Below are 24,966 nucleotides of genomic sequence, written 5' to 3' on the forward strand. Positions count from 1 at the left end.
GTGGTCCTTGGAAGATTCTAAGTTCTGTTTTTTTTGTTTGTTTGTTTGTTTTTTGTTTTTTTCCTCCCAGAAGGATCTAATTTAGGTCTTTCACCACTCATTTGTGGTTTTCTTCCAATGAACTATGATGGACAGAAACAGATGTAGCCATTAGCCTACTGAATATATCATTGTAAAAGAGCAGGAGAATATAGACCCTGATTCAGGAAGACAATCTAAACTGCAGCTACCAGGAACCTGACTTCAGCAATCAATCAATACGTTCTTCCTTCTTTCATTCACCTCATGAACATCCAAAACAGCTTGACTTTGAGAATGTGATTTCAAACCACTTAGAAAGCAGGTACATTGTGGGCTTTCTGCTATGCTCCTAGGATAACAGTTTTTTCCTAGCTATTTCCAGTTCTTCTGTCTTGAGATGAAGAAGTCAAACCACATGCATTTGAAGCAGCTTTATTATTTAAAGGGAAAGGTTTCCATCTACTGGTTTCTTTTGGTAATAAAGAGAGTTGACATTAGAATTTGGTACCGATGCAAAGGCTTTTGTTTTATTGAAAAAATTACCAAACATATTACAATTTTAAAAATATAATATAAATGTATGTTATGTCATATAAGGTAGTAGAAAGGAATATATAATTGGCTTCTTTTCTCTTGCAAGACTGACATAGAACATAAGGACCAAATACATGAGCTCTATTTACTAGTATAACTTATGATAAGATAAATGGACCTTAATATCAAAGAGATTGAGGTAGTGCTGTGCATTTCTGTTTCCATTTCTTTCTTTCAAAAGAATTGTGCTGTTTTCTGAGCAGATAACATTTTCATTTTACTTCTCATGATTTAAGTTCATACACTGATACTTGATGAATAGCTTTATATATATATACATATTTACATCATTGTGTGATTAGATTAAAGCAGCAATCTTCTAGGAAACAGCAAAGTAGACATTATAACTACACACAAAATGTTTTAAAATGTGGGGCAGTGTATGTGGTGTGTGTGTGTGTGTGTGTGTGTGTGTGTGTGTGTGTGTATGTGTGCTCATGTGTATTATTAAGCCACAAAACAGAAATTAAGTCCTTTACTGGAAGATGTATGGAATTGGACACACACACACACACACACACACACACACACACGCACACACGCACACACGCACACATACACGCACAAAATCACTTACTAAAAGGAACCTATCCTGCCTTCATAACTGGCATTGTTTCGTGATAAACTCTGATATGAACTATTTCTTTACATTGTTGACTATGATGTGTTAGGTATAGTACTTAAAAATCTAATCATCTTTGAATTAACTTATATTGTGCACAGTACTCATGTAAATCTGGATCCTAAATATATTGATTTCATATATCTAGTCAATAATTGTTAGCTTTTGTGGTGGTGCTACTCTTAACATTTGAGGGAGATCCATACTCTGTCGTTAATATGGATCTACTAATTTACAGTTCAACAAATTCAAGAGGTTTCCCTTCTCTACACTCCCATCCACACATTGTGTCCTTTAAAAAATACATAATTGACATTTTAACTGGAGTGAGGTGACATTTCAGTTAGGTATTTGATAGCTGGTAGTGCTGGACTCCTTTTTCAGCTGTCCATTTGCTGGTTGTATATTTTCTTTGGAAAATAATATATTCTAAATTATTGATGATTTTGGTTTTGTGTTATTTTCTTGCTACTGAGCTGTTTTAACTCCTACATATTCTAGTCATTGATGTGTTGTGAACTGAATAATCTACATTTACTCTATTATCTTCTCCAGGATGTCTCTTCACTCTGTGACTGTCTCATTTGTTAGACTGAAATGTGTTGTCATATGGCTGCATTGACATTTGTTGCCCATGCTCTTAGGTCATACTCAGAAGCTCACCACCCAAAGCAAAGTCATAGATGTGTACTTTATTTGCATAAGGTATAGCATTTGTTGTATGTTCTGTTACTGTAGTTGTTCTTCCTGAAGATCTCAGGTATTCCAGGCTGGCTTCATACTTTTGAACTCAAGACTGAATTTGAACTTTATTTTTCTTTATAGGTGAATAGTATTCCATAGTGTATATGTCTTCATTATTCATTTTTAGATGAGAGACACTTAGTTTGTGTTCGTTTTTCCATACATTATTGAATAGAGCAGCAGTGAACACGGCAGAAGAAAGACTTATGGAGTAGAATATAGAGTCCCTCAGCTATACCCTAAAGACATTGTCGGGACATATAGTAGATTCGCTTTTAGCTTTTTAGAGGATTTTCTACACTTGCTTCCAAAACGGTAGGCAAAGTTTTACTAAGATCTACTGTAAATAATTCTCTTCATCCTCTCATAAATTCTCATAAATTTTGTTAGCTGTTTTTTTTTGTATTAGTGATTTTGGCAGGAATAAAAAAAATCTTAAAGTGAATAAAAACAAACACTTAGCAACTTTTAGTTGTTTGGTTTTATTTTTGAGAATTCTCTGTTTTAATTCCAATAACATTTTTTCTAGTTCACCTGTGATTGAGTTTATTGTAGAGAAAAATAACAGAAATTCATTGCATAAAGAAAGGAATTGGACACAGAAATAATGTGGGCTCAAGCCTTAGCAGCCCAGTCATGGGTCTACACGGTTCTTTCGCAACAAGAAGCTAATCTTTCGAGCCATTTCCATGTTGTAGATCCTCTGGCATGTTTCATAGCTCTCCCTCTGGCGGAGGCAGCAAGGCTTCTCATAGTACCATCATTGTTTTATGATGTCAGTAAGCCCGTCAGTGGTGAGGATTCTATTCAGGGTCCTGTACGTGCCTTCCACCTTCCCCTCCTGAACCATCAAAGTCCTGGCAATGAACTTCAAATGTTTATCCATGGCCTTGTATTTAAATCTTCATTCTTCAGGATCTATAGACTGGGGCCTCTGAATTCGAACTGGGACCCCAATAACATTTTTTAAGTAGAATGTTTCTTTTCTTTTTATTTTCTCCTTTGAGGGGTTATTTGTATATTCTGAATATTAATCTTCTGTCCCATTTTGTGAGTCAGGCTTCCCCTTCAGTGAATTGATTGCTTTTTTAAGTGTGCACAAGTTTTTAGTATTATGAATCCCACTAGTTAATTTTTGGCCTTAATAGTTGGGCATGTGGATCATTGTCTGGGAAAGACAGGAGAAATAGAGCAGGGACATCAGGGTAAATGATCAGAAGGTCTAAAATAGGGGAAAAGTAGAAGAGAGGAAGGTAGAATAACAGTAAAGATGTATAAAAACATCAAGAATAATGCTCATGGGGCTGGGGATTTAGCTCAGTGGTAGAGCGCTTACCTAGGAAGCGCAAGGTCCTGGGTTCGGTCCCCAGCTCCGAAAAAAAGAACCAAAAAAAAAAAAAAAAAAAAAAAAAAAGAATAATGCTCATAATTATTTACCTAAAGGTCTCCATAATGCATGTACTTCTGTATAAAATACCCATGCATGGTTTAAGTAAATAATGTCCCATGTAAGTTGACTTTGCTCCCCAAGTCCAAGTGGATCAAGGACCTCCATATCAAATCAGATATACTCAAACTAATTGAAGAAAAAGTGGGTAAGAGTCTCGAACACATGGGCACTGGGGAAAATTTCGTGTATGAAGCACCAATGGCTCATGCTCTAAGATCAAGAATCGACAAATGGGACCTCATAAAACTGCAAAGCTTCTGTAAAAAAAAGGACACAGTCATTAGGATAAAATGGCAATCAACAGATTGGGAAAAGATCTTTACCAATCCTACATCTGATAGAGTGCTAATATCCAAAGTATACAAAGAACTCAAGAAGTTAGACTCCGGAGAGTCAAATAACCCTATTAAAATTGGGTTACAGAGCTAAACAAAACATTCTCATCTGAGGAATATCGAATGGCCGAAAAGCACTTGAAGAAATGTTCAACATCCTTAGTCATTAGGGAAATGCAAATCAAAACAACCCTGAGAATCCACCTCAGGCCAGTCAGAATGGCTAAGATTAAAAAAAAAAAAAAAAAAAAAAAAAACAACTCAGGTGACAGCAGATGCTGGCAAGGATGTAGAGAAAGAGGAACACTCCATTGTTAGTGGACCCCCTTCAGGGGAATTATAGGAAGGATTGAAAGAGCTGAAGGAGCTTGCAACCCCATAAGAACAACAATGCCAACCAACCAGAGCTTCCAGGAACTAAGCCACTACCTTAAGACTATACATGAACTGACTCAGGGCTCCAACTGCATATGTAGCAGAGAATAGCCTTGTTGGGGCACCAGTGGAGTGGAAGCCCTTGGTCCTGCCAAGGTTGAACCCCTAGTGCAGGGGACTGTTGGGGGTAAGGGAGATGAATGGAGGAGAACACCCGTAAGGGGGAGGGGAGGAGATGGGGGCTTATGGACAGGAAACCAGGAAAGGGAATAACATTTGAAATGTAAGTAAAGAAATATATCTAATAAAACACACACACACACACACACACACACACACACACACACACACACACACACACACACACACACACCCCAATGAGCAATGCAGTCTTCTGGCCTTCTTTTCTCCTCTTCACTTTATTAAACATTTGCTGAGTGGATCTTTTCTGGAGGCAGTTCTTCTACTTTGTCTTTCTAAAGTAATTAGAAGGCTCTCTAATGATAAGAGATTTTTCAGTTATACGAGCTGTCAATGTAGCTTAACTAGATAAGAGTTTGCCTAGCATAAATCCTCAGCATCACATACAATCTAATGTGTTGACAAAAGCCTATAATCCCAACACTCACTCTGGTCATTGTCATAGCAGCCTGGGATACAAGATCATGCCTCAAAAAAATCTAATATTGTAAAAAAAATATAAAGAGAACATTATAGAACATGAAGAACATTATAGAAAACTACAATTGATCAAAGTGCAGAATTGTGGACTCCAGTTCCAACTAGCACATCCTCAACACAATTCCTCCTCATAAGATTCAAGAATCATTGCTGAGAAGTAGTGAAAAGATAGTAAGATCCAGAAGAATAGGGAATTCTCTGTGAGACTGTTTCTCCTAGAAATATCAGAGAAGTAACATACATGAAATCTCATCAGCATGTCCCCCTTATTGCCACCCCCCTGTATTCCCCTGCACTGGAGGTCAAACCTTGGCAAGACCAAGGGCTTCACCTTCCACTGGTGCCCCAACAAGGCTATTCTCTGTTCCATATGCAATTGGAGCCCTGGGTCAGTCTATGTTTAGTCTTTGGGTAGTGGTTTAGTCCCTGGAGGGTCTGGTTGGTTGGCATTGTTGTTCTTATGGGGTTGTGAGCCCCTTCAGCTCTTTCAATCTTTCTTCTAATTCCCCCAAAGTAGTTCCAGTTTGAAAGGTTCAGTGGTTTGTTGCTAGCATTCACCTCTCTATTGGGCATGCCGTGGTTGTATCTCTCAGGAGAGATTTTTATCCAGTCCCTTTCAGCGTGTACTTTTTAGCTTCACAATCTTATCTAGTTTTGGTGGCTGTATATATGGACCACATGTGAGTCAGATTCTGACTGGTCGTTCCTTCAGTCTCTACTCTAAACCTTGTCTCCATATCCCCTCCAGTGCATCTTTTTGTTCTCCCTTTAGTCATTCTTCTTGAGTTTCATGTGTTATGTGCATCTAGGGTAATTCGAGCATTTGGGCTAATATCCACTTATCAGTGAGTGCATACCATGTGTGTTTTTTTGTGATTGGGTTACCTCACTCAGGATGATATTTTCTAGTTCATTCCATTTGCCTATGAATTTCATAAAGTCATTGTTTTTGATAGCTGAGAAGTTCTCCATTGTGTAGATGTACCACTTTTTTGAATCCATCCTTCTGTTGAAGGGCATCTGGGTTCTTTCCAGCTTCTGGCTATTATTAAAAAGGCTGCTATGAACATAGTGGAGCATGTGTCCTTGTTGTATGTTGGAGCATCTTTTGGGTATATCCCCAAGAGAGGTATAGCTTTGTCCTCTTGTAGTGGAATGTCTAATTTTTGAGAAACCTCCAGATTAATTTCCAGAGTGGTTGTAACAGTTTGCAGTCCCACCAACAACGGAGGAGTGTTCCTCTTTCTCCACATCCTCGCCAGCATCTGCTGTATAAGTATAAACAATGAATGAAAAGGGTCCATGAATTTGAGAGAAAGGACAATTATATGGGAAAGTATTAAAAGAGATATGTGTAAAGGGAAATGATGTAAATATGTTACAATATAAAAAGTAAAAAATAATCTGCCAAAGATAAAGTGGGTTTAGCTCAGAGATTTATGAATGGTTCAATAAATGTAATATATGGATCTGAAAACTGTAAGGAGCAATCTAGGACAAACTAAGGCTAGCAAGTGACTTTCTTAAAGGTGCCCCACCATTTTTCCATGGCTTACAATGGGTGACCTCTGGGGGGGCAATTCCCAAGAGATTTCATCTCCATGTTGCTTCTTGCAACTGATATGCATTTCCTGTCACTACTATGCAGTCTAATGATCCTAGGTATTAGCCTAGATATCCTCCACATCAACATAGAGATAAATTTTCATGAACTGATACTGTTTATATGAATTTATGACTTTATAGAATTTCTTATTCTATTAAAATAATTTTAGGAAGAAAATTTTAAGAGATAGTTTTAGTTGTTTTGTCAAAAAGATACAATACTGTTAGATTTAAAAATGTGCCCTTTCCTCAAAAAATAGGAAGCAAAGGCTGTATAATAAGGAGTACAATGAACTTTTACAATTATATTAAAATAAAAAATAGGCTTGAGACAATCTTGTGATCAAGGAAAAATATTCATCCTTGGTTATATTCAAGTATGAAGCCCCAGGTGTACACAATAATAAAGCAAGGCCATGGGAAACTATTGTTTTAAATTCACAATGAGCTTATAAAATGTAATACTGCTTTTAACTCATATATCAAAATCCTTTTGTAATTCCCCTTTTGTTAACACTTTATCTTTGAGGTAATTTTTGAAGAACTTTTGGTTATGAAAGTATAAAAAGTACAGAGAAAAGAAATAAAGTGATGGTGGCTTAGGGGCTTTTCATCCAGCAAATTTATATATGTATATGTCTGTTTATACATACATGTATATGTATATGAAAGTATGTTAGCATGGATGAATAGTTGAAGGTTGATTGAGACAGGCTATCAGGCCAGAACGTGTGTGTGAATTTGTATGTCTGTGTTTATTGTCTATGTATAAGATTTTCTTTCTTTTCCTCTCTCTTCTTCCTGGTTCGTGAACAGTTAATTAGTTCAAGCCTTTCATCTGACCAGGAAGAGGCTCCCAGGCAAGAAAAAAAAGATCTCTAACAATTAATCATTTACTTAATTCTCTGTTGCTGCCCTCAGGAAATGTATATCTGTCTGTCTGGATATATATATCACAAGTATATTCGTAAAAGTTAAAAGAGTTCAGAGTATTTTGAGAGTTCAGAGTTTCTTGCTGGACATTCTTCCTAGCACTAGATAATTAAATCTGATTCCACCAGTAGTATCAACCCCATAAATTGCCCGTTGCTATCACTGGGTCTCTGTCTACTATCAGCATGACCCCAATCACCAACACTGCCCAGTATCCACTGCCATCCAGAGAAAATTGATGCTGGCCAGGCTGCCAGCATAAAACAAAAATGTCATGATAATCTCAATAGATGCAGAAAAGTGCTTTCACATGCAAAAATATCAAACATGCCTTCATGATAATAGTCTCAGAGACAGTAGGACTAGGGGGAGTGTCCCTTGACATAATTATGCATTCATATTTCCAAACCACAAGTAATATCACACTTAATTGCAAAAGGTAAGGAAATTCCATCAGAATCAAAAACAAAACAGGACTGTCTACTATTTCAACTTATTTTCAATATAGTGCATGAAGCATTAGCCAGAGCAGTAAGACAAGAACAGGAAAATAAATAGAAATAGAAAAACAAGAATTTAAAATATCCCCATTTGCAGATGATGTAATATATATAAAAGATCCCAAAACTCCACTAGAAAACTTATAAAAATTGTTAATTCTTTCAGTAACCTGGCATTATACCAAAGCAACTTACAAAAATGTTATCTTTTCTGAATATTAATATTAGAGTGTTGAGCAAGAGATTATGAACATGATCCTATTTACAAGACCCATGACTACTAATGAGCTCTTCAGGAGAAACTTAACCAAGGTGTTGAAATATCGCTACAATAAAAACTTTACTAAAAATCTTTAAAAATGATTTTTAAAGCTACTAGAGGATGGAAGGTTCTTACATGTTTATAGGCTTATTGAGTGCTGTGAACATCACCATCCTACCAAAAGCAATTCAAAAGTTCACAACAATTCCAAACAAAATTGGCATGACCTATTGGAAATCCACCCTGAAATTGGTTTGTAATCACAAAAGTTCCTAGACATAGCTAAAACTATCCTCAACAATAAAAGGACTTCAGGGGGAATCACTATTCCTGAACTCAAGCAGTATTACAGAGCAATAGTGATAAAAACTGCATGGTATTGGTACAGAGACAGACAGATAGACTAATGGAATAGAATTGAAGACCCAGAAATGAACCCACACACCTATGGTCACTTGATTTTTGACAAAGGAGCCAAAACCATCCAATGGAAAAAAGATAGCATTTTCAGCAAATGGTGCTGGTTCAACTTTAGGTCAATATGTAGAAAAATGCAGATCGATCCATGCTTATCACCCTGTACAAAGCTTAAGTCCAAGTGGATCAAGGACCTCCACATCAAACCAGACACACTCAAACTAATAGAAGAAAAACTAGGGAAGCATCTGGAACACATGGGCACTGGAAAAAATTTCCTGAACAAAACACCAATGGCTTATACTCTAAGATCAAGAATCAACAAATGGAATCTCATAAAACTGCAAAGCTTCTGTAAGGCAAAGGACACTGTGGCTAGGACAAAACGGCAACCAACAGATTGGGAAAAGATCTTTACCAATCCTACAACAGATAGAGGCCTTATATCCAAAATATACAAAGAACTCAAGAAGTTAGACCGCAGGCAGACAAATAACCCTATTAAAAAATGGGGTTCAGAGCTAAACAAAGAATTCACAGCTGAGGAATGCCGAATGGCTGAGAAACACCTAAAGAAATGTTCAACATCTTTAGTCATAAGGGAAATGCAAATCAAAACAACCCTGAGATTTCACCTCACACCAGTGAGAATGGCTAAGATCAAAAACTCAGGTGACAGCAGATGCTGGTGAGGATGCGGAGAAAGAGGAACACTCCTCCATTGTTGGTGGGATTGCAGACTGGTACAACCATTCTGGAAATCAGTCTGGAGGTTCCTCAGAAAAGTGGACATGGAACTGCCTGAGGATCCAGCTATACCTCTCTTGGGCATATACCCAAAAGATGCCCCAACATATAAAAAAGACACGTGCTCCACTATGTTCATCGCAGCCTTATTTATAATAGCCAGAAACTGGAAAGAACCCAGATGCCCCTCAACACAGGAATGGATACAGAAAATGTGGTACATCTACACAATGGAATATTACTCAGCTATCAAATACAACGACTTTATGAAATTCGTGGGCAAATGGTTGGAACTGGAAAATATCATTCTGAGTGAGCTAACCCAATCACAGAAAGACATACATGGTATGCACTCATTGATAAGTGGCTATTAGCCCAAATGCTTGATTTACCCTAGATGCCTAGAACAAATGAAACTCAAGACGGATGATCAAAATGTGAATGCTTCACTCCTTCTTTAAAAGGGGAACAAGAATACCCTTGGCAGGGAAGAGAGAGGCAAAGATTAAAACAGAGACTGAAGGAACACCCATTCAGAGCCTGCCCCACATGTGGCCCATACATATACAGCCACCCAATTAGACAAGATGGATGAAGCAAAGAAGTGCAGACCGACAGGAGACAGATGTAGATCGCTCCTGAGAGACACAGCCAGAATATAGCAAATACAGAGGCGAATGCCAGCAGCAAACCACTGAACTGAGAATAGAACCCCCATTGAAGGAATCAGAGAAAGAACTGGAAGAGCTTGAAGGGGCTCGAGACCCCATATGTACAACAATGCCAAGCAACCAGAGCTTCCAGGGACTAAGCCACTACCTAAAGACTATACATGGACTGACCCTGGACTCTGACCTCATAGTTAGCAATGAATATCCTAGTAAGAGCACCAGTGGAAGGGGAAGCCCTGGGTCCTGCTAAGACTGAACCCCCAGTGAACTAGACTGTTGGGGGGAGGGTGGCAATGGGGGGAGGGCTGGGAGGGGAATACCCACAAGGTAGGGGAGGGGGGAGGGTGATGTTTGCCCGGAAACCGGGAAAGGGAATAACACTCGAAATGTATATAAGAAATACTCAAGTTAATAAAAAAAAAAGTTCCTAGACATACAAACAATTATGAACAAAGAACATTGATGGAAATATTTCTATCTCAAATTTCAAGCAATATGCTAATTTTGTCATAATAAAACAACATGACATTAGAACAAATCAAAACAAGAAAACGGACAAATAGAATGATGAACCAAACCAGAAGACTCCAGTATCAATATGTGCAATGGCAGCCATTTGATAATTGACAGCAATGCCAAAATTGAAAGATCTTCAGCAAATGGTACTAGAGAATAAAATACTGTATATGTGTGCATATACAGACAAATAATATAAGACTCATAAAATCTCCAATGCATCAGTGACCTCAGTGTGCATCCTGAAAGGCTAGGACAGCTAGAACTGCTAAAAGGAAATGTAAGCAGTTCCCTATAAGAAATAAGTGGAAGGGCCCATTCCAGACTGAACTTGTGCCCTGAGCAGACCTTGGATCCTGGTTCTGCACCTATTCCTACAACACCTAGAGGACGCCCAACACGCAGATGCTTGAACACGCTTAGGATCATGGGAAAGGAGTACGCAACAACTGTCCCAATACCTGGAGTGACTGAGTCTCTCCGGATCCAGGGATGCAGAAACCACTGTCCAGCCAGCAACACCCAAAGGAAGCCCATCACCCAGGTTCTCAAACATGCCTAGGATCACAGGCTCACAGGAACACAGGTGCAGTAACAGGTCCAGGATCATATGAGCAAAGGAGAACAGAGGAACTCAACTCCCAGGAGATCAGACACACTATAGCTCTGAGACACTCAAGGTAACAATTTGAGGCCACAACATCCCCAACACCCAGCATAACTGGCACCCATATAGAAACCAGGGAAACACAAACCCCCAATGACTCAGAGCCATGGGTTCCTTTCAGATTTTATCTGTACTCAGAGAAAACTCAGGGCTCTAACCTCCCCCAACCAACAATTGCAACACACAGTAAAAGCTTGATGCCCAGGAGCTCTGACACAACAGAAGATTGGTCACACCAGGACTTCAGCGTTTCAGAGGCATCTTGACTCCCAGAAGTTCTGACACTCAGGATTACAGGATTATAGGATCCAGGACCCCAGGATCCCAGAATCACAAAGACACCTGGATTCTGAGGTGTTCTGACACAACTAGGATCACAAAAAGGACAGGCCCCAGTCAGCCTTGTCAGGCACTAGAGATAACCAGATGGTGAGAGGCAAAGGCAAAAACATAAGCATCAGAAACTAAGACTACTTGGCATCATCAGAACCCAGTTCTCCCTCTACAGCAAGTCCTGGATACTCCATCACACCTGAAGAGCAAGATTTGGAGTTAACATCATGTCTCAAGATGATGATAGAGGACTCTAAGAAGGACACAAATTACTCCCTTAAAGAAATACAGGAAAACACAACCAAATAGGTAAGGGAATTAAACAAAGCCATCCAGGATCTAAAAATTGAAATAAAAGTAATAAAGAAATCACAAAAGGAGACAACCCTTGAGGTAGAAAACCTAGGAAATAGATCAGGAGTCATAGATGTAAACATCACCTACAGAACACAAGAGATAGAAGAGAGAATCTCTGGTGCAGGAGATACCATAGAAAAGATTGACACAACAGTCAAAGAAAATTCAAAAATGCAAAAGGCTCCTAACCCAAAACATCCAGGAAATCCAGGACACAATTGAGAAGACCAAATCTAAGAATAATAGGTATAGAAGAAAGCAAAGATTGCAAACTTAAAGGACCAGTAAATATCTTCAACAAAATTATAGAAGAAAACAACCCTAAAATAAAGAAAGAGATGCCCATGAACATAGAAGAAGCCTAAAGAACTCCAATTAGATTGGACCACAAAAGAAATTCCTCTCATCACATAATGCACAAAACAAAGAAAGAATATTAAAATCAGTTAGAGAAAAATGTCAAGTAACATATAAAGGTGAACCTACAAAATTTACATCTGACTTTTCAACAGAGACCATGAAAGCTAGAAGATTCTGGACAGATGTCATTCAGACCCAGAAAGAACACAAATGCCAGCCCTGGTTACTATACACAGCAAACCTCTCAATTATCATAGATGGCTAAACTATAATATTCCATGACAAAAGCAAATTTACACAATATTTTTCCACAGATCCAGCCTTATAATAGATGGTAATAGATGGAAATCTCCAACGGAGAGAAACTACACCCCAGGAAAAGCAAGAAAGTAATCTTCTTTCAACAAATATAAAAGAAGAGAGCCACACAAACATAATTCCACCTCAAACAAAAAATAACAGAAAACAGCAATCAGTATTCCTTAATATCTCTTAAGACCACTGGACTTAATTCTCCAGTGAAAAAGCATAGATTAACAGACTGACTACATGAACAGGACCCAACATTTGTCTGCTTACAGGAAACACACTTGAGTGACAAAGACAGACACTACCTCAGAGTAAAAGGTTGAAAAAAAATTCCAATCAAATAGTTTCAAGAAACAAGCTAGTGTAACCATTCTAAAATTGAATAAATTGACTTTCAACCAAAAGTTATCAAAACTGAGAAGGAAGGGAATTTCATGCTCATCAAAGGAAAAAGTCACCAAAGTGAACTCTCAATTTTGAATATCTATGCTCCAAATTCAATGGTACCTACATTCATAAAAGAAACTTTACTAAAGCTCAAAGTATACATTGTACTACACACAATAATGGTGGGAGACTTCAACACCCCACTCTCATCAATGAAAACATGAAATAGAATACATGGCCATGAAAATAGAAAACTGAATAGGGAGTAAAACTATCAGAAATTATAAACCAAATGGACTTGACAAATATTTATAGGACATTTCATCCTAAAACAAAATAATAAACATTCTTCTCAACACATCATATTACCTTCTATAAAATTGTCACAAAACAGGCCTCAACAGATACAGAAAGATTGAAATAACTCAATGCATCATATCAGAACAACATGGACTACAGCTGGTCTTCAATAACAATAAAAAAACAACAGAAAGGCCACATACACATGGAAATTGAACAATGCTCAACTCAGTGATAACTTGATCAGGGAAGAAATAAAGAAAGAAACTAAAGACTTTTTAGAATTTAATGTAAATGAAGGCACAACATACCCAGACTTATTGGACACAATGAAAGCAGTGCTGAGAGGAGAACACATAGCTCTGAGTGCCTCCAAAAGAAACTTCAGAGAGCATACATCATCAACTTGACAGCACACCTGAAAACTCTAAAACAAAAAGTAAATACACCCAAGAGGAGTAGAAGGCAGGAAATAATCAAACTCAGGGCTGAAAGCAACCAAGTAGAAATAAAAAGAACTATTCAAAGAATCAACAAAACCAGGAGCTAGTCCTTTGAAAAAATCAATAGGATAGATAAACCCTTAGCCTGACTAACCAGATGGCACAGAGAGAATATCCAAATTAACAAAATCAGAAATAAAAAAGGACACATAACAACAGAAACTGGGGAAATTAAAAAACCATCAGATCCTACTACAAAAGCCTGTACTCAACAAAACTGAAAAATCTGGAGGAAATGGATACTTTCCTAGACAGATATAAGGTACCAAATTTAAATCAGGATCAGATAAACCACCTTAGCTGTCCCATAACCCCTAAAGAAATAGAAGCAGTTATTAAAAGTCTCCCAACCAAAAAAAGCCCAGGAACAGATGGCTTTAGTGCAAAAATCTATAACAACTTCAAAGAAGACTTAATATCAGTGTTCTCCAAACTAATCCACAAAATAGCACCAGAAGGAACATAACCCAATTACTTCTATGACACCACAGTAATGCTTATATCTACACCACACAAAAACCCAACAAAGAAAGAAAACTTCAGACCAATTTCCATTATGAATATTGATGCAAACATCCTAAAAAAGGTTCTCCCAAACCAAATGCAAGAACACATCGAAACAATCATCCATTATGCTCACTATGCTTCATTCCAGGGATGCAGGGATAGTTCAATGTACAGAAATCCATCAACGTAATCCACTTTATGAACAAACTCAAAGTAAAAAAAAGCCACATGATCATCTCATTAGATGCTGAGAAAGCATTTGACAAAATCCAACACCCCATTCATGTTAAAATCTTGGAAAGATCAGGAAATCAAGGCCCATACCTAAAAATGGTAAAAGCAATATACAGCCAACGGTAGCAAACATCAACCTAAATGGAGAGAAACTTGAAGCAATCCCACTAAAATCAGGGACTAAACAAGGCTGTCCACTCTCTCCCTACTTATTCAATATAGTACTTGAAGTCCTAGCCAGAGCAATTAGACAACAAAAACAGGTCAACAGGATACAAACTTGAAAGGAAGAAGTGAAAATATCATGATTTGCAGATGATATGATAGTGTATTTAAGTGACTCCAAAAATTCCACCAGAGAACTCCTAAACCTGATAAACAACTTCAGCAAAGTGGCTGGATATAAAATTACCCCATCAAATCAGTAGCCTTTCTTTACTCAAATTATAAACAGGCTGAGAAGGAAATTAGGGAAACAACACCCTTCACAATAATCACAAACAATGTAAAATATCTTGGTGTGACTCTAACTAAGTGAAAGATTTGTATGACCAGAACTTCAAGTCTCTGAAGAAAGAAATCAAAGAAGATCTCAGAAGATGGAATGATCTCCTATGCTCATGGATTGGCAAGATTAATTTAGTAAAAATGGCCATTTTGCCAAAAGGAATCTACAGATTCAATGCAATCCCTATCAAAATTCCAACTTAATTCTTCGACTTAGAAAGAGCAATTTGCAAATTCATTTGGAATAACAACAACAACAACAACAATAATAACAACAAAACAGGTTAGTGAAAACTATTCTTAACAATAAAAGAACTGCTGGGGAAATCTGGGTCCCCAACCTCAAGCTGTATTACAGAGCAATCATAATAAAAATTGTATTGTATTGGTAAAGAGACAGGCAGGTATATCAATGGAATAGAATTGAAGACCCAGAAATTAACACACAAACCTGTGGTCACTTGATCTTTGAAGAAGAAGAAGCTAAAACCATCCAGCGGAAAAGAGACTACATTTTCAACAAAATGGTGCTGGTTCAACTGGCAGTCAGCATAAAGAAGAATGCCAATCATCCCCTTCTTATCACCTTGTACAAAGTTCAAGTCCAAGAGGATTAAGGACCTCCACATAAAACCAGGTACACTGAAGTTAATAGAAGAGAAAGTGGGGAAGAGCCTTGAACATATCAGTACAGAGGAAATTTTCTGAACAGAACACCAAAGGCTTATGCTCTAAGATCAAGAATTGACAAATGGAATCTCATAAAGTTGAAAAAGTTCTGTAAAGCAAAGAATATTGCTAATAAGACAAAAGGCATCCAACAGATTGGGAAAATATCCTTATCAATCCTACATCTAATGGACGACTAATATCTAATATATACAAGGAACTCAAGAAATTAGACTCCAGAGAATCAAATAACCCTACTAAGAAATGGAGGACAGAGCTAAACAAAATAATCTCAACTGAAGAATATTGAATAGCTGAGAAGCACCTAAAGAAATGGTCAACATCTTTAAACATCAGGGAAATGCAAATCAAAACAACCCTGAGATTTAACTTCATACCGGTCAGAATGGCTAAGGTCAAAAACTCATGTGAAAACAGATGCTGGTGGGGATGTGGAGAAAGAGGAACACTCTTCCATTTTTGGTGGGATTACAAGCTTGTACAACTACTCTGGAAATCAGTCTGGAGGTTCCTCAGAAAATTGGACATGGAATTACCTGAGGAACCAGCTATACCATTCCTGGGCATATGCACAAAAGATGCTTAAAATATATCAAGGATACAGGCTCTACCATGTCCATAGCAGCCTTATTTATAATAGCCAGAAGCTGGAAAGAAGCCAGATATCCCGTAACAGAGGAATGGATACAGAAAATGTGTGCATTTACACAATAGAGTACTACTTAGCTATTAAAAACAATGACTTCATGAAATTCATTGGCAAATGGATGGAACTGGAAAATATCTTCCTGAGTGAGATAACCCAATCACAAAAGAATACACATGGTTTACGCTCTCTGATAAGTGGTTATTAGCCCAAAGTTCAGAATATCCAAGATATAATCCACGGATCATAGGAAGCTCAGGAAATGGGAAAACCAAAGATTGGATGAAGAAGGGAGTACAAAATATTCAGAGGAGGAAATACATACTGTGGAGCAGACACTAAGGCAAATGTCATCCAAAGACGGTCCCACCCTGGGATCCATCCCATATACTGTCACCTAACCCAGACAATATTGTGGATGCCAAGAAGCACATGCTGACAGGAGCCTGACAAAGCTGTCTCCCGAGAGGCTCTGCCAGAGCCTGACAAATACAGAGGTCGGAGCTCACAGTCAACCACTGAAATGAGAATGGGGTTTCTAATGGAGGAGTTAAAGAAAGGACTGAAGGAGTTGATGGGTTTTCAAACCCATAGAAAGGACAACAATGTCAAGCAACCAGAGCTGCCCCCCACCCAGATCTCCCAGAGACTAAATCACAAGTCAAAGTATACTCATGGAGGTACCCATGGCTCCAGTCATATATGTAGCAGAGGATAGCTTTATTGGGCATCAGTGTGAGGAGAGGTCCTTGGCCCTGTGAAGGCTCAATACTCCCATGTAGGGGAAAGGCAGGAGTGGGAGATTGGAGGGAGTGAAAGGATCGGTGGGGGAACACTCTCATAGAGGTAGTGGGAGAGTGAAGGGATAGGGGGACTCTAGAGGGGAAATCAGGAAAGGGAAAAACATTTGAAATGTAAGTGATGAAAATATCAAATAAATAAAAAAGAATTAAGTGCAAGAAGTGACTTTCTGAACAAGATTCCACTTGCTCAGGAATTAAGGCCAGTGATTAACAAATGGAATAACATAAAACTAAAAATGTGTAGAGCAAAGAAAACAATCAAGTGCAGAGGAAGTCTAAAAAAATGTAAATTCCTGCTAGTTATTCATTCAATAAAGGATTGATATTCAAAATATACAAAATCAAAAATATGAAACAAAACAAAACAAAACCGATTCAGTTAAACAAATGACCTAGTTAGAAATTGTCCTAGGAATCAGAAAAGAGAATTCTCAAAGAAAAGAGATAAAATTGGCTAAGAAATATCACTAATATGTCCATCACTTTTAACAAATAGTGAAATGCAAATTAAGAGTATTTTAAGGATTTTTCATAGCACATTCAGAGTGGGTAAGGAAAGAAAATAATTGACCACAAAGGCAGGCAAGGGATGCAAGTGAAGAAGATCACTTACGTATTTTGATGAGAGTACAACCTGGTGCAGCTGTATAAAAATCAGGACACAGACTTCTCAAGAAACAAATGAAAAACTAAAATTAGATCCATAATATGACCTAATCATACCATCCATTTAAATATGCCCAAAGGACTCAATATACTCTTATGGAAAGCTTACTCAGCTATATTAATTGTCTATTCACAATAGTTTGAAAATGGAACATACCTAAAAATTATTCAACTGATGACTGGATAACAAAAACATAATACTTATGCAATGTCAATATACTACTAAAAAATGATAGGGTAAAGTTTGCAGGTAAGTGGATATATCTAGGAAGACAAATACTGCATGTTCTTTCTTCGGATTTGAATATATAACCTGAAGGAACAGCAGAAGTAGTATAAATAGAAACGGACCATTGGTAATTGGATAAGAAGGAACTCTAGAGGTCAGGGAAGTGAGACATAGATGCAATGAAGGGAGAACCAGAAACGTGAAATGGGTACTTTAACTGGAGAATGGGAAGTGTGAGCAACACCAAGGGAAAGCATTAAGACGAGATTAAAATTACAAAAATGTTTGAAGATCTACAGGATAACTTATTGTTTTATAAGTATAGCTAGAATGCATAGTTTGTGTAGATATATCAAGTTTAAATGGATTTATGCTACTTCAGTTAATAATACTCCACTTAAGATTAATAGACTTTCTCTCTTTTTTCTTTTATTGGATTTTTCTTTTCCCGGTTTCCTGGACATAGTCCCTTATCCCATCGCCCTCCCCTTCTTCTATAAGGTTGTTCCCCTCCCCATCCGCCCCCCCCCACCCCGCTCCAACATTCCCCTACATTGAGAGGCCAACCTTCACAGGACCAAGGGCTTCTCCTTCTGTTGGTGTCAAACAAGGCCATTCTCTGCTACATATGCAGCTGGAGCCATGAGTCAGTCCATGTAGTCAGTCTTTGGGTAGTGGTTTAATCCCTGGGAGCTCTGGTTGGTTGGCATTGTTGTTCTTATAGGGTTGCAAACCCCTTTAGCTCCTTCAATCCTTTTTCTAATCCCCCCAACGGGGATCCCTTTCTCAGTTCAATGGTTTGCTGCTAACATTTACCTCTGTATTTGACGTGCTCTGGACGTGCTTCTCAGGAGACATCTATATCCGGCTCCTGTCAGCATAGTAGACTTTCTTTTAAAACCTGCAGTGCAAGGAATGTGGAACCTTTACCTTCAGTTTTTGGAAAGTGAAGTCCAAGATATTTTGAAATCAACAAAGCCATTGCCATTACTTCACAGAACTTGTAAGTAAGACCCTATTGCTAAAGACACCACATACTTGGAATATAGTACATCAATATGTGGAACTTGAAATGACCTACAAGCCTTGTCCTGAGGACTAACTCTCATAGGATCTAAGTGTGCTGTGCAAATTAACAAAGTACCAAAGTTATCAATAGCCATGTAGAGGTAACATCCAATAAATCATAACAGCCACTCAGCAAGTTATCCACAATGTGCAGTAGTGGCATTTTTATTCTGTATGTAACCAAGAGAGGTCCAGTTTGACATGAAGCCTGCTTAGTGGGTCTAAATTCATTCTGGTACTATAAATACCACTGACTGCCTATAGTTGGAGAGGTCATAGACCATAGAGAAGAACCTACTACTACCGCTTTTGAAAACAGTATAAATTTTTCACTTTATTCTAAATACAGTGAGCAAAGGACATTTCATAGTCTACCCACTTGATCATGAGTTACAGGTAATCCATAGATGTTCAGAAAAGGATGATCCATTTTGTCCAAGGCTAAATTCCAGGTAGGTTAGACAATCTCAAGGGGTCACTTGTAATACAAGTACAAATACTAAATAAGGTCAGTAATAAAATTGTGTGTGTTTTAATAAATATAAAAAATCACGAATTAGCGAGGAGGGGGTCATGAAAGAAATTATAGAGGGTTGAAGGATGGGAATGATTTAAGTAAAGTATTCATGAGTAAAATTCCCAAAATATTTAAAAATAATTTTAAAATCAATAAATAATTCACAAAATTAAAGAGGGAGGCTTGGAAGTAAGAGTGCCTCAGTCTAATGCAGAAGGAGTTTACAGATACTGCTGCTTATATGTCATCGTTCAAGACCCATTAGATGACAGAAGTGGCATAATCTTGAAATGCTCACCATGGCAGCCTACTTCCATCTCCAAGGCCCTAAAATGTAAAGGTTTAACTAACAACAAGAGCCTCAAACAGGGAACATTACACTTTAAACATGAGGTGTAGAGGGGACTGAGGATCCAAACTGTAACAAGACTCTAGAATGAAGTTTGAATCATCTATTACTAATTTCCCTGAAGATCAGTTTAATTTTTTCTTAAGCTGGTTAAAAGAACATAAGTAAAGGAAAATTAGTTTCATTTCTATTAAAAACATCAGTTAAGTCCAAACAGTAGTATAGTCCCTTACCAAATTGCTTTACTGGCTTATATATGTAACTAAAAATACAATTATAGATTTTTGCAATGTTGCATATTAAGATTTTTGTTTACTTTCCAGAACAGGTACTTTGAGCATATAATCTTAATTATAACCTTATTATCTCATGTAGTAGTTAAAATTATTATAGTTACTATATCCTCTAAAGAAAAATCATGTGAATAACACATGGATCTGGGCTATATGAATGAAGCTTCCTTGGTTGTGGTTTCTACTGCTGATTTGGAAGGAAATTATTTGGCTTACACTTCTATACTACTGCTCACTTCTAAAGTGCCAAGAACCCAAACAGAGGAGGAATCTGGAGGTAGGGGCTTAGCTAATCGAGAATACTGCTTACTAGCCTGATCCCCATGGCTTTGTTAGACTGCTTTCTAATAGAATCCTGGACCACTAGCCCAGAGATGGCACTACCCTTTATGAGCTAGACGCTCTCCCATCATTCACTAATCAAGAAATACCTTACATCTAGATCTTATGAAGATATTTTCTCAATTAAGTTTCCCTCCTTTCAGATAGCTCTAATTTGTATGTCAAGTTGATTACTAACATCAAGCACATGAGTTCACAATGTCTCTGTTTCTTCAGTTTTAGCTTAATACTTTATCAGATCTTAGTAAAACTTTAAGGGGAACATTGTATAATATCTGGTTTAAATCTTTATTGTCAATTATTTCTAGAATTTCTACTCATAAGTTAAAAGATTATCTAAAAATGTGATTTTCATTTGTTGAGTTTCTTTTAGAATTGTATAGATGATAAAAGACTTAAACTCATATACATACATACATACTTACATACATACGTACATACATACATACATACTTATGATCTATTAGAATGGATTTTAGGCTGTTGTCTGGATAGTACAACAATAGCTATCTCCCAAAGGAAATTTAAGAATCCCATAGTTGTTTTATCCATGAGGCTGAAGGTCTCATATTGCCTTCAATATACGTTTTAATCCAAAATAAGTAGGTTCTAATGCCACTGAAAGAATATATCAGAGAGTTAGGGCAAGCAGACAAAGAACATACACTTCCTTCTTCGTGTACCAGGGCTGCCACCCAGAAGATGTGCCCCAGACACACGAAGGGTTTTCTGACCTCAAATCGTCTAGACTGAAGTTGGGTCTTCCAACTTCAAATGACCTAATAAAAAAAAATACCTTACATGTCTGCCCAGCTGTTTGGGTTTTAGTTGATTCCAAACACAGTCAAGTTGACAACCAAGGTCAACTATAACAGTAGCGAACAGTGATCCTTACAATGTTCTGGGAATATGGTTAGTATTTTGCTTCTTGCAGACATTATTACTGGAAGCCATTAGCTAGATTCTTGCCATGTGTGTCTTATTTTAGAGGAAATAATAGTCAGATAGGTATAAAGAGGTATAAAGGTAAAAATATAACTGTTTTGGCAGTAGTCAAAGAAACAGTACCTTCCTTAAGCACATTTTTCTTCCTTTTCTTTTTTCTTTTCCTTCTTTTTTTTTTACAAAGAAGTCTAATTGGCATTTTTATTTACCCTTTCCCTTAACAGAACAATAAGAGGGCACTCATTCAATTGGGGGAATCAAACAGCAGAACATTCAAAACAAATGATCTAAAATTTCTCACCATGTAATGAACTGAAGACACTGGCTACTTATTGTCAAGGGAGATTACTGAAGCAATTAAACATTTGTAGGCACATAATGATAGCCCTTTCCAACTCCAATAGGTAGAATACATTTGACAATTTTGGTTAAGGTTGGCTTGTTTTTCTTTAAGAAGTATCTGTATTCCTACTTGAAAAAAATCTAATGTTTAACTAAATACAAAAAAGCATTGCTTGCACTCAAATATATGACGAAACACTCTAAACACAAGTCATTAAATCTATGAGAAGAATTTTAAATATGTTGTATCAATTCATCCCACCCCATCCATATCATCTTATATGCTTTCAGATGACTCTTCATTAGAAAAATGCTAAGCTACCTTCACTTGACTTAACTGTCTGTCACTTGAGGATTCTAAGCTCAATATACTATGCAAATTTATCAAGAATATTTGTAAGTTCACATATATTCAATTTGATTACTGTTGGTATGTTAATTATTCAAGTAAACTTCAATTTGATCAGGCTACAAAGAATACACAGTTGTTGTTCAATATACCATCCCCTGTCACCCAGCACAGTTTATTATAATAATAGGAAACAGCGAAGATGTCTGAGAATGAAGAAACCCACAGAATGATTTTTCTAGTACAAGGAGTCACAGGTATTTTATATGCACTTTCATTTTCTGAGCCTTAAATCTTTCATCTGTAAAAGGTCACTAATAAGACAAATAATTAGAATTTACAATGCCATTTGTGATTTAATAATAACTCTAATGATCAATTTTAACTGTATGAAATTATCTAACACTTGCCCTTTTCATTTTTTGACCAATGATTTTGATATATTAACCTTCGGCAAAAGGCAATGTCAGGAGACCGGAGAAATTATGTAAGAAGGTGAAAATCAACACTTACAAATACATGAATTTAAAGGAACCCTTTTGGCGCTCTTCACCATCTATATAATCAGATAACCCAACTCTAAATGTTTTCCTTTCCTAAAGACAAACCAAGCATTACCCAAACAAAGAGTATACTATTCGTGTGTAATTTCTTTCAAAATTTTGGCATCCTGCCGTACTCTTCCTTTGCCCAAATAACATCTTTGTTGACAAAGAGTTTGTTAAATTATGTGGAAATACAGCCCTGTACCAATGCTGTTATAAGACAGATACTAAGATGTTTAAAAAGAGACATTCTGTGGGATAAAGAATTAAAAAAATATGCTCTTCATAACAAATGTTGCAGATAACACAGTTGGACTTTTTTCATCCTTACTGGACATAGACATTACTTAGGAATTGCTGATATGTCCTTCTACCAAGCAATCTTGGTTCTGATATAAGAACTGAATCTTGGGTACATGATAAATATATTTCCCTTTGATTTTTAGTATCAATTCTTTAGCAGTCTTATAAAAAGACAAACTCTGTATGTAATACCCAGAAGCAAAATGTCACTCTACCCTTCACAGAAAGGATAAGTCAAATACATGCTTATTGAAATTGTTGTCATTGGTTGTCACTATAGCAGCAGTGCACAGTGTCCCCAGGGGTGACTAATGATTCTTCTATAACCTTTTCCAGCTCACTCATTTATAACAGCTTAGGACAGATGGGAAAAAATTGGTTGACAATACAGACAAGAATAAATTTTACAATTGTTTGCTTAGAGCATGATCAACATGTTCTCTGTGAGCAGTTATCGAAAAAAAACTCTTATTCCTACTGTTCACAGTATAGTATCTTAATTGAGACTGTGATTATGCAATTTGTGTTCTTCTTTCTTAAATGTGCCACATATGCCCAAATCTCTCCAGTGCACAGTGTGGGCAGGAGAGCAGGCGTTCGCACAAGGAGTGCAGCTTCAGCTTCATTTTTAGTAGCACTTTGGGGTAAAAATAATCCTTGGATTGAGACTGCAAATGATGCCTGCAGGAATACAACTGTAAGAGGTCTTGAAAGTGATGCATGATGCACTTCTGACTGAAAGGGCATCGGGGCTAACGGAATGGTTGATTTCCTACACCATTCATTTGCTCTACCACAGCAATACAAAGCCTCAGAGTGAAACAGGGCTACTTTGCCATTGGAAATGATGTACTTCTGGAAGTTCCCATGTGTAAGATAGCAAATATAAATGGTCACCATTGGGTCACATTTGCATCTTGCATTGATTAGGTTTTCCTTCACTTACTAACCCCAGTACTCAGAAGAAGAGGTAGTTTCATGTGGTTTAGTAGAGTGGGAGTCAAGGATTTCTGATATATGGAACTTACTCATCATTACGTGCCCAATAAAAGGCAGAGTGGGATACATCCTTAAATGAATTAACTAGTTTCTAAATCAACCACTATTGTCTACATTTTAATTGACTAAAGTTATTACTTTATTGCAGCTTTTTTATCCCACCCTCTTCCCAGTCACTTCCTCTCCCTCTTCCTTCATTAACTCCTCTGACCCTTCTCCTCAGAAAAGGGGAGATTTCCTTTAGAGATCAACAAGCCTTGGCATAAAGACTTTCAGCAAGACTAAGTTAATCTTTAATTTTTGAGACTAGAGAAGGTAACTCAGTTAAGGAGAAAGTGATTGAAGCAGACAGTACAGTCAGAATGAAACCCTGCATCCTCTATTGGAGTCTAACATGAAGACTCAGCTGCACAACTGTTGCATATATACAGAGGGCATGGGTCCATTCCATGCATGCTCTCCAGTTAGTAACCTAGTCTCTATGAGCCCCTATGGATTCAGGTTAGTTCATTCCGTAGGTTTTCTTTTGATGTCCTTGACCTCTCTGCATCCTTTAAACCATCTGCCCCCTCTTTTAAGGATTCCCAAAGAACCACTTAATATTTGGCTGTGGTCCTCTGCATCAGATTCCATCAGTTGCTGATTGAGGCCTCTATGATGACAATTGTGGTAGAATCCTGTGTGAAAGTATAGCAGAATATCAATAATAGTGTCAGGGGTAGGATTTCCCTCATGGCATAGGTCTCAAGCTGGGCCAGTCAGTGGTTGGCCCTTCCCTCAAATTCTACTCCATCTTTTGCTCCTTCACATTTTGGTGGCAAGAAAAATTGTTGGTCTAAGGTTTTGTGGGTGGGTTAGTGTTCTAATCACTCCATTGGATGCCTTGCCTGCTGTCTTAGCTAGGGTTTTACTGCTGTGAATAGACACCATGACTAAGGCAACT

General features: G+C 37.4%; 1 protein-coding gene and 1 pseudogene across 9 annotated transcripts in view; one reads left to right on the forward strand and one right to left on the reverse strand.

Moving 5' to 3' along the window:
• The window catches only part of Galnt13 (polypeptide N-acetylgalactosaminyltransferase 13), a 657,006-nt gene that overhangs the window by 552,866 nt on the left and 79,174 nt on the right, over positions 1-24,966 (forward strand). The window lies entirely within an intron of this gene.
• Mrps21-ps2 (mitochondrial ribosomal protein S21, pseudogene 2) lies at positions 2,564-2,867 on the reverse strand (annotated as a pseudogene).

Source organism: Rattus norvegicus, chromosome 3, assembly GCF_036323735.1.
Source record: "Rattus norvegicus strain BN/NHsdMcwi chromosome 3, GRCr8, whole genome shotgun sequence".
In the NCBI taxonomy this organism is placed as follows: Eukaryota; Metazoa; Chordata; class Mammalia; order Rodentia; family Muridae; genus Rattus; species Rattus norvegicus.